The 6,842-nt window shown below is 41.0% G+C and overlaps 1 non-coding gene across 1 annotated transcript; it reads left to right on the top strand.

Moving 5' to 3' along the window:
- Positions 1–2,542: 2,542 nt before the first annotated feature.
- Positions 2,543–2,649, top strand: LOC141593276 (small nucleolar RNA R71). Its single transcript, XR_012521376.1, has one exon. It is a non-coding gene; the product is annotated as a small nucleolar RNA R71 (small nucleolar RNA).
- The last annotated feature ends 4,193 nt before the right edge of the window (positions 2,650–6,842 follow it).

Genomic DNA, 6,842 nt, shown 5'->3' with positions numbered 1-6,842 from the left:
TCTTCCTTGGAATGCGTAAAACTTCCCCAAACCTGCATAAAAACACGTGCAAAAATTTCCCAAAATACCAAATACGCATAAGAACAGTCTATAGTCTTACGTCTACGCTAAAAACTGTCTAAAACTAATTGTCCTAATTAAAACGCAATAAAACAAATTCAAAAGAAATTCAAAAATTATCTATTACAAGGTGTTACACGGGGCACTTCCCCGCTTATTTCCCAATGAATTTCAGTAACCCCTCGGAGGGCTCCTGACTGGAGGACGTCACCTCAGCAACATTGACTGTCCTCTTCAACTTCCATGAGCATGAATTATCACTTGAAACGGTAGGAGGGGAGTAGTTCACATCCACGTAAACGCGAACTTTCCTCGTCCTTGCTCTTTTATCACCAGCTTTAGCGTCATCATCTTCAATTTGATTGATAATAATTACACCATGTCCTTTGACAGCTCCTTCATTGCTTTTATCTGTACCTGCAGCAAGGAAAACAGACGAACTTTCCTCCTTTTTGCTCTCATCTCGAGGCGGAGGGTTAACAATAGCAGCACAATTCTCCAAATTTTCATCTGGAGTGTCAATAATAGGATCAATAGAAGAGAGAGCATTGCAAGGCTGGGCTTGCATGGGAGCTCTCCGGAACTTAGACTGATGAAAGATCAGCTCCTCGTCCCCTACCTGGAAAGTCAAAGTCTTCCCCCCGACGTCTATTACTGCGCAGGCAGTGGGTAAAAATGGTCTCCCTAAAATGATAGGGGTGTGTGCATCTTCGGGGATGTCTAAGACAACAAAATCAACGGGAATAAAGAATTTCCCGATCTGAACAGGTACGTCTTCTACTACACCTAGTGGCCGTGATAAACTACGGTCGGCCATCTAGACAGTCATGTTGGTACAACTCAGCTTTGTCAAACCAAATCTCTTAGCCAGAGACAACGGTAAGACACTCACGCTAGCGCCTAAATCGCATAGCGCGTTATCAATCAAATGCATACCGATATGACACGGAATTGAAAAACTACCCGGGTCTGATTGCTTAGGAGGTAACTTATTTTGAAATAGGGCTGACCCCACCTCAGTCAAAGCTACGGTCTCACTATCATTAATAGTCATCTTACGCGATAAAATTTCTTTCATAAACTTTAAATAAGAGGGTACCTTTGTCAGCAATTCAGTGAACGACACAGTGACTTCCAAGCTTTTCAGAAGTTCGACAAATTTGCCGAATTGTTGATTAGCTTTAGTATTCTGCAGCCGCCTCGGGAAAGGAACCGTGATAGGTATCTCGAGTCCCTTGTTTCTCGCTTCCAATGTATCTTCCGGTGCAAGTTCTGTATCCTTTGGACGCTTCTTACCTCTCGAACGAGGTCTTTCCGGTGATTCCTCGCTTAAACGAGCACTAGCAGGCTCTCGAATAAGCATCCCATCATCAATACTACTCGATCGACCAATTTCTTCATTCGATCGAGCAGTTTCTCCTTCAGAATCAGTCGATAGAGTAAAATTCCCACTCGATCGAGCAACTCCCTTTTCTGCTTCACTCGATCGAGCAGCAAAACCACTCGATCGACCGGTTTCTTCATCATTTCTACTCGATCGACCACCTGAAATCAGTCGATCGAGCACTTTCTTAGCTGTCAGCTCGTTATTTTCGCCTGAACACTGTTCATCATCAGTTTTAGCCATCTTCGGGTCTGATTTCAACACTTCTGGTCCCTCATAAGAAAGACCGCTTCTCAATTCTATCAGATTTACCGTCTCATGTGGATTCTTCTCATTTTGAGTCGGTAAATGACCCTGCTTTCTCGAGGATTGATTCGCGGCTAGTTGGGCAACTTGAGTTTCAAGTGCCTTAATGGACGCGTCCTTCTGTTGATCACTTGAGTTTCTTTGTTGATCACTCAGCTGAAACTGCTTTGTAAGGGCTTGCAACATAGACTTAAGCTCACCAATTTCACTCACCCCACCGGAAGATGATGCACCTTGATTAGAAAGAGTGAAAGAAGGAGGCTTCTGAAAGCCTTGTTGATTCTTGTGTGGAGGAATATACGGCTGCTGCTGGTTCGGAGGAGGAGTAGGATTGAGCACATTTTGGCTTGTCCACCTCAAATTGGGATGGACATTCGGCTCATCATAAGTGTTTGTCTGCCTATAATGTTGAAAGGCAGCACAAGACTCAAAAGGACTAGGACAATTCTCTGAAACATGTCCCTCAGCTCCACATCTTCTACAGACGAAAGGACCGTCTGAAACAGCATTTACCTGATACATCCCTCCTTTTGAAGCCCCTCCCAACTCATATTTATCAAATCTCGCAGTGAGAGCTTCAAGTGCAGCTACAGAAGGAGATTCAGCACTCCTCCTTTGATTCCCTCTGGAATTCCCATACTCAGCTTTATGGGTGGCTAGTCATCAATGATCTTCCACCCCTTAGTCTCTCCCATATTCTCAGCAAATCGGCCACTAGCGGCAGCATCCAAGATAGCCCTCTGATCGTCATACAGCCCGTTATAGAACTGATTGCATAGACTCCACTTTTCGAAACCATGATGCGGAATGGTTCGCACCAACTTCTTGAAACGAACCCATGCCTCATGAAAGTTCTCATCAGGCCCCTGTTTAAAGCTCGTGATCTGAGCTCTAATGGCATTAGTCTTCGAGGCAGAGAAGTACTTCTTGTAAAACGCCAAAGCCAGCGAATTCCAGTCAGTTATCCCATGTGCAGCCCGGTCCAGATCCCTATACCACTCCCTTGCAGCATCGCGGAGTGAGAAAATAAACATGGTTTCTTTTATCGATCCGGGGGTCACGCCGGTTGGTGGGGGTATGGAACAACAATAATCGATAAAGGTTTCCATGTGCTTAGCTGCATCTTCATTTGCAGCTCCCCCGAATTGGTTTCTCTCAACCAAATTGATATAGGACGGCTTTGGTTCGAATTTTCTTGCCTCCCCTGGTAATACAAATCCCTTATAGAGATTTGCAGCTGTCGGCTCAGAGTGACTGGCAATGGTTGCTTCTTCTTGACCATGTCGGAGATGTGTGATCTCAAGCGATGAAGTAGAAACTGGAGAGCAAGGTGGATCCTCCTCGAAGAGCTCGTTCTCGTAAAAGCTAGAATGAGAACCAGGCTCTTCCTCTGACTGTTGGTCTTGAAATAATCTCCTCTTTGCGCGCAAGGTTCTCTCAATTTCAGGATTGAATGGTAGTAGTTCACCACCCTGTGACCTGCGCATAAGAACAAACTACAGAAAGAATATAAGAATAGTTTAAGGAACGGATGCCCCTTAAACTAAAAGAAAGACTAAAAATAAAACAACTAATAATTTAAACAATTGCCTCCCCGGCAACGGCGCCAAAATTTGACACGGCTATCACAACCCTATCAAAGATAAAACCAAACGGTCCCAACTAAAATGTAGTAGACGCAGTCGAGTATCGAATCCACAGGGAGGTAATGTAATTATCAGCTATCTAGTTCTAGTCCTAAGGTAACAATTGGGGGGTTTTGTTTGAATTGGTTGCTAAACTACGAGGTTGATGGAAGAGAAATAAAGTAAAGAGTAGTAAAAGCAAGGAAATAAGATTAAACTATCAAGAGAGAAGGGACATGTCGGGAATTCGGTTCACTACGGTAGTCTAGTGACTCAGCTGTAAATGATTCAGACGAACTAATGTGAGACGGATGTTGAAAGGTCCTTTCGGTCCACTTTCTATCCTAAAATACCACTAACTTAACTTTCATCCTCATTAGGGTAGTCTACTGTTCATAGCAGGCCTATTTAGTCCAATCTTTCGATCCAGGATTAATTTTAGCCAGATTAAAGGGTGACATAGAAGCGTGCACTCAACTAAGTCGAATAAATACAATTAAATTGCTATGGTGACAGGGTTTCACAATTAATTCATCTAATTCATTTACTACATCGTCACATTTCTACCGCAGATCCCCTAATCCCAACATGAAAGGGGTTTAGCTACTCATGTCGCTAATTAAACTAACAGCAATTAAATTCCCAGCAGTAAACATTATGAAATAAACAATAAATTGCATAAAAGAAAATTAGGGCAGAAGGATAATCGAAGTAAACAAACAATTAAAAGCAAACAAATGATTAATTATTATTAAGAAAGAGAAAGGAATTACAATCCAAGCGAATCCGGCGTAAAGAACACAAAATCCGAGTGAAATTAATCCCAAAGCAGGGTTACAGTGAAGAGGAATAATGTACGTAGAAAAGTTTAACAGTAGAGAGTTTGATAAGATAAAAGATGATCCTAATTAACCTAGTAAAGCGTGCTTAAATAGCAAAGGAAATAAGTTTAGCGAAATAAACACTCACGCGGGCTGATTAAAGCCCATAACCATCAAAACCACTCGATCGAGTGGATTAAAACCACTCGATCGACCAAACCCTCAGCCAAAACTACTCGATCGACCAGAAAGTCACTCGATCGAGTAGATGGTCTTTCTGCAAGCTAAGGGTCGAGTACAAAAGTGCTCGATCGACCATCTTGGGATGTAGAAACCACTCGATCGAGTGGAAAAACTGCTCGATCGAGTGCTTCATCTTTATTTCAGCTCAAGTCCGCCACCGAATGCCTCGTAATGCGTGCCACGACGCTTCCAAATGCAGTGTCTCACTCTGGAACAATCACGTCTCCTCTAAATGCATGCAAAAAGGACGAAAAAGGGTACGATTCCACTACTTCGCGTTCATTTCTACAAAATGGACAAAACAAACCAAAGTAGCCAATTCGGGGCAAAATACTATAAAAACAGTATGAAAATGCATAGAAATACGTGCTGAAATAGGCTAAAAAGACTATACGTTAGGCACGGATCACACATTAGTCGAAATTAATCTTTTGATGCGATTCTCGTTTATGTGACCTAATCGACAATGCCAAATGAACGCTTCATTTGGGTCACTTGATTTGAGTTTCTTTGATTGAATGTTATAGATATCATTAGTCGGATTCGAGGTTTCTAAAATGTAAATGCCATTAATAGAAGAGGCTTGGCCTATAACCAAATCGTTCCTCGAAATAGTACAACGATTGTTCTTAATGACAAAACAAAAACCGTCCATGTCTAGCATGGCGATTGAAATAATGTTTTTAGAGAGTGTAGGCACATAAAAACAATTATGTAAATACAACTCGAATCCGTTAGGCAAAGCTAAAACATAAGTTCCTTTGGATTCAGCCGCTACTCGAGCTCCATTTCCAAGGCGTAGATCCACATCTCCTTTGCTAAGCCTCTTCACGTCTCTTAAACCCTGTAAATGATTACAAAGGTGAGAACCACATCCGGTATCTAGTACCCATGTCGTAGTGGAAGTATAATTTATATCAATAACATAAATTTCCTTAGGAATTTTACCTTTTGGAACGATGATTCCTTCCCTTATATTTCGCAAATATACGGGACAATTCCTAAACCAATGTCCCATGCCATAGCAATAATGGCACTCATCATCAACTTGCTTGAAGTTTTTGACTTTCGTTCCCTTCTTCTTGAACTTTTTGCCCTTTGAAGCAAGAACTTGATTGCTTGAGCTCCCACTAGTTTTGGCATCTTTATCTTCCAGAGACAAAGATCCTATAGATTGTATGAGGCGGTCTTCCTGAGACCGGCTCACACGAGATTTAGTACTAGTAGGTGGTCTAGTAGAAGTGATGAAGTTAAGGTTTCCATCCGAACCTATCGCAAAATGAAGTTCTCTAGTAGTGTTGAAATCATTGTTGGAGCAAACGTCGTCAAAAACATTGTGGCATGACTCAATAGTTATCGGTGCGGTAGCGTTTGATGGATTCATTGTAATGAACTACAAGTATGGAGGAAAGGAAATATTAACATTTGTCTTTTAAAATCATACTCGTAAATAAATTAACAAGATATGAGCATTTATATAGTGACCTCTACCCAACTATTATAAATGATTCCGAGATCCAAATTCATATTAACTTGGGCATGGGATAGCCGATGAAACCCTTATCAATATACCTCGGTGGACTAACTCTTTAATCGATTCTACTTTTAGAATTCTCGGTCGATAAAATTACTCTAATATTTATCTATAGCCCGGAACACATGCGACTACGGTCACGAATACTTCCGTTGAGGTCAATCCAAATTTCAAATAAATGTGTCCATGATCCAAATTCACATCAACTTGGGCACGGGATAGCCGATGAAACCCTCATCGACACGAATTCGGTGAATAGACATTTATCACCCACTTCCCCTACGTAACAAGGTTTGTATCCCGGGATGGCCGAGTGCACTCCCTCGCGAAATAGGTTTTCATGGTTTCTACTTTTTGGTAAGGCTATATCTCAATTGTTTATTTTTAGCGAGAGGTCATGTCAATTTATTATCTATCACGTTTTAAGTGAACTAAAGCGGTGAACTACGATAATTCTAATTGACATGGTCGATATACTCGATTAAAATGACAATGCATGTTTTAGTTATGGCGATTTAGTGATGCATGCGACATATAAATAAAATGCAAAACATAAAATAAATCCTAGTATGGCCTTCCTAAAATAGAAAATCTAATTGACTATTACAAATTCGGAAACCAACTCCATTGGTCCCTTGAACTTCGGTTATGGAACGCATCTCGAGGTAACACCGTCTTTATGTATCGCCTTCTTGTGTGACACCGTCTTGAAGGAACTCCGGAATAATTAAATTACATAACAAATTACATAATTTCCTATTATAAATTTGTAATTAAAATAAAATAAATCTATTAAATTACAGAACGGTGATACGAGATCACAATAAATTACAACCGAATTGATATTCCCATACATTTCGGGTAATATC

The sequence above is a fragment of the Silene latifolia genome, chromosome 7, assembly GCF_048544455.1.
Source record: "Silene latifolia isolate original U9 population chromosome 7, ASM4854445v1, whole genome shotgun sequence".
Lineage (NCBI taxonomy): Eukaryota > Viridiplantae > Streptophyta > Magnoliopsida > Caryophyllales > Caryophyllaceae > Silene > Silene latifolia.
The sequence above is the reverse complement of the archived record's forward strand: the minus strand, read 5'-3'. Positions and strand labels throughout refer to the sequence as shown.